The sequence below is a fragment of the Chrysemys picta genome, chromosome 23 (assembly GCF_011386835.1).
Source record: "Chrysemys picta bellii isolate R12L10 chromosome 23, ASM1138683v2, whole genome shotgun sequence".
NCBI lineage: Eukaryota > Metazoa > Chordata > Testudines > Emydidae > Chrysemys > Chrysemys picta.
In genome coordinates, this window is record NC_088813.1 from 20,344,961 (window position 1) to 20,349,554 (window position 4,594).

Sequence of the window (4,594 nt, forward strand, 5' to 3'; positions counted from 1 at the left end):
TCCTTTTTCATTCTTTTATATAGTGTCAGACTTTTCTCTCTCTTCATAATCAGAGCATTTAATTAACTTCAGCTCAATACTCATGGCCCCACATTCAGTCTTTTTACATGGGAGGAGGGAAGCTGGGTTCTTTGATCTTTGCCAAAGCTCAAGCTTGCATCTGCTCTGAATTGTACACACAGGCCTGGGCTGGGTCAACAGATGTCAACTGTTCTCAGTGTTGAGTCAGCCCCACCCCAATGTGATTACAGTTCAAGGTAAACATATTGTTCTGTTAGGACTCTCTAGTACAAGCTAATCACCAAGCTAAAATACATTACAGCTTTGTTCTATACAGCACCATTCATACAAATGGTATGCCAAATGCTCATGGAGATAACCAATAAAAGATAGTTGACAACATGTGATGTAATTAGAACAGCAAGACCTACTTAAATTGGTGATTAGGTTTTAATTGTAAGTTCTTTGGGATAGGAACAGTTATGTACTATGTTTGTAAAGTGCCTAGCACAAAGGGGCCCTCACCTATTTGACCTGAGGATGCTACTGTTATATAAATATTAAATAATAATGCCACTAATAAGGAAAAGTAAGTTGAGAGGTGCAGTCAAGGGTGAAGGGAGATTTTAGGATAGAATGGGCCCTAGTAGCATTTAGAGCTGTCAATTAATTGCAGTTGATGCATGCAATTAATGCAGAACAGATTAACTAGATTTTAAAAAGTCACGATTAATCAGTTTTAATTGCACTGTTAACAGAATATGAATGTACATTTAATATAAATATTTTGGATGTTTTTCTACATTTCAATATATTGATTTCAATTACAACACAGAATACAAAGTTTACAATGCTAACGTATTTTTATATTTTAATAAACATATTTGAGCTGTAAAAAAGATAAACATGTATTTTTCAGTCCACCTCATACAAGTCCACGCAATCCTACTTCTTGTTCAGTCAATCGCTAAGACAAACAAGTTTGTTTACATTTACAGGAGATAATGCTGCCCCCTTCTTATTTATGATGTCACCTGGAAGTGAGAACGAGTTCACATGGCACTGTTGTAGCTGGCATTGCAAGTTATTACTTGCCAGATACACTAAACATTCATATGCCTCTTCATGCTTCAACTTGTAAGCTCTAAAGCTTTACAATGTTTTGTTTTTGACTACAGTTATATAAAAAAAAATCTAAGTTTGTAAGTTGCACTTGCACAATACTGTATGAAATTAATTGAAAAAATACTAGTTTATCTTTTTTTAGTGTAAATATTTGTAATCAAAATAATATAAAGTGAGCACTGCATACTTTGTATTATAGTTGAAACCAATATATCTGAAAATGTCAAAAAATCCAAAATATTTATAATAAATGTAACTTGGCATTCTATTATTGTTTAACAATGCAATTAAAACTACATTTAATCACAACTTTTTTTTTAATCTCATGGTTAATTGAGATTTTTTTTGTAATAGTTTGCCAGCCCTACTAGCATACAATTTAATTGGAAACTGTTTGTTTGTGGAATTTCTCCTGAATTCTTCAGTAAAGAGTGCTTGGTTTAACTATTTACAATTACTATAGTTCATATTCTGTAGCAAGTTAGCCCCCTCCCCAACACACCTGGCCTGAAGAAACAGTGCCAAAACAGCAGCTAGTCTCAACAGGGTGAGGTGGCTCATTTCAGTAGCATAAACCTCATAACTGAAGGATTCCAGAAGGAGAAGCTGGTCAGAATGTACTTCACACTGGAGTCTCAAACTATCCTCGTCTTTTGCAGACAAAAGCTCTCCCTCCACCCCAGCATAATGGCCCACTGTAGACTCCTCAAAACACTAGAAAAATAACTTCCCCTCATGTGATATCCACTTAGGAACAAATAATGGAAGTGTAACGTAGAACCAGTATGGCGATGTCCAGGTCCAAACAGGGAAATGAGAGTGGGGCTGACCATGAAGGATGTCATGGGGATGCTAACTAGACTTGCCTGAGCAAGAAGTGGTTTTACTATGTAACCCTCACTGAGTAAGAAATAAATTTTGTTCATCACAAAGGCAGAGGCTCACTCTTTCCAAACACAAAGAGTAAGAACTTGGAGCCATGTTATGACTCAATGGGAAACAGCAGTTGATAGAAACAGTCAAAACATATGCAGGAAAAAGAGTCTGGACTTATGGCAAAATTGCAGTCAGCCCTCACACAGATGACCAACATCTAACAAATGGTCTACACAATTCTCTGTTAAACTATTTGAATTTTATTCAGGTGAGGGGCACAGCGCACCCCTTTTGGGATGCATCCAAGATGCATTTCTCTCTCTTTTTTTTTTAACCTTCTTTCTGCAACATGTTCAGTTGTTGAAGCTATAGGTGAGGAGAAAAGGAGATAGCCAGATCTGCAGCTTCATGATGCATCAACTGGTATGTAATTTTAAACTCTAGTGGCCTAGAGATGAAAAACTATGTATTCACTTTGCAAGCCCAAGTCACCTTAAGTTTTTTATATCAAAAAGGTAAAAACTGGTTATCAGACTGTATCAGATACAATTTAACATTAAAAACTATAAACCACATTGTCCTCATGGAAAAATACTCCTAAAACCAAGAGCTTTTAATTCTTAATCATCAATAGTATGTGCTTTAGAGACAATATTGATTTTTATTTTCTACTGTATTTTGTCTGACCTACAATGACCATCTAAATGAATAGAAGCACAAATAACCCCAGAGGATGCATGAGTTCTCTTATGGCTAGGCACATTCCTGTCACTTTCTTTGTTGTTCTGATAAATTTGTAATTGACATTTAAAAAGTATAACTATTGATATGTATGGCTATGCATAGAGAGCAAGTATGTATAAAACTAGAGGTACCACATTCCTCCCCTCCCCCACAATGGTTTTTAGATCAGTTCACAAAGCCTGAGGTAACTGCTGATTGGTAGTGAACATTTCTGTGTTTCTGCTTACATAAGCACTGTTTGCAAAAATTGGGTTTGTCCTTCAGATCATCCAAAAGGTCTATAATTCTTCCACAAATCCGAGTTGTTTCCTAGTTAGCATAGATTTGGCTACTCTTCATATCTCCTCTTTCTGTGAAAAAGAGCCACAATCATAGAATCATAGAATATCAGAGTTGGAAGGGACCTCAAGAGGTCATCTAGTCCAACCCCCTGCTCAAAGCAGGACCAATTCCCAGCTAAATCATCCCAGCCAGGGCTTTGTCAAGACGGGCCTTAAAAACCTCCAAGGAAGGAGACTCCACCACCTCCCTAGGTAACGCATTCCAGTGTTTCACCACCCTCCTAGTGAAATAGTTTTTCCTGATATCCAACCTGGACCTCCCCCACTGCAACTTGAGACCATTGCTCCTTGTTCTGTCATCTGCCACCACTGAGAACAGCCGAGCTCCATCCTCTTTGGAACCCCCCTTCAGGTAGTTGAAGGTTGCTATCAAATCCCCCCTCATTCTTCTCTTCTGGAGACTAAACAATCCCAGTTCCCTCAGCCTCTCCTCATAAGTCATGTGCTCCAGACCCCTAATCATTTTTGTTGCCCTCCGCTGGACTCTTTCCAATTTTTCCAATAAAGAAAGCAGGAAGCATTAGGGGGGAGAGATAGCTCAGTGGTTTGAGCATTGGCCTGCTAAACCCAGCGTTGTGAGTTCAATCCTTGAGGGGGCCACTTGGGGATCTGGGGCAAAATCAGTACTTGGTCCTGCTAGTGAAGGCAGGGGGCTGGACTTGATGACCTTTCAAGGTCCCTTCCAATTCTAGGAGATGGGATATCTCCATTAATTTCACTTGTATACTTTGTACTCATTAAATGCATAAATTCTCAAAGAAAATTACAGAATAGACAGTGAGCAAGTTATTTAGAAATTTGGTCCAGTAAGTGGACAAAGTCAAGTCACCAAAATGTGAAGAGTCACATCTTTACCAATCGAAAATAATTAAAGCATGGAGGTCTCAGCATCATATGGGTAAGTCACTATTCTTAAACAAGGAGAAAGTGGCAAATGAAATAGTATCAATTGGTGTTGGGGAAGAACAGTCTACAATGAATTTTTTCCCTCCAGGAGAAATAAGGAAGACAACAAGTTGGGGACTCTTTCAGAGTGGCTCTTGTAGAAGTAGGTAGCTGGGAACCCGGACAATCAGCCTACATCAGCTGCAGCTGTGTTAACTATACTCATCCTCAATAGTTCAGGGAAATTCTCTAATATTTGAAGAGAGAAATTCAGAGCAAAGGGAAATCCTAAATCAGATGAGTCCAGATTAAGATCAAAATCAAGTTACAATGAAAACCTTTATCTGTTTAAGCATGTTTTAATTGGTAATGGCAGAAGCACAAAACTGCTTTTCCTCAGACAGATGTAGCGTCATGGTTTTGCAAGACTGCATGGAATGCACCGTGTAATCCACTTTTTGCCCAAACATTGTTCTAGACTACAGACTTCCATTAAAAGTGTATGTAACCCTCAGGTCGTAAAAATAACTTTGAAATATGAATCAAATGTAATTTGAAGTGTTGTCTTCCTCATTCTACAAACAAACCAATAGCTCTGACAAGTGTCCCCTTTATCTCACTAG

The 4,594-nt window shown here is 38.1% G+C and overlaps 1 long non-coding RNA gene across 1 annotated transcript in view; it reads left to right on the forward strand.

Annotated features, from left to right (window-relative positions):
- The window catches only part of LOC112060690 (uncharacterized), a 45,661-nt gene that overhangs the window by 39,081 nt on the left and 1,986 nt on the right, over positions 1-4,594 (forward strand). The gene's annotated exons all lie outside the window — the stretch shown is intronic.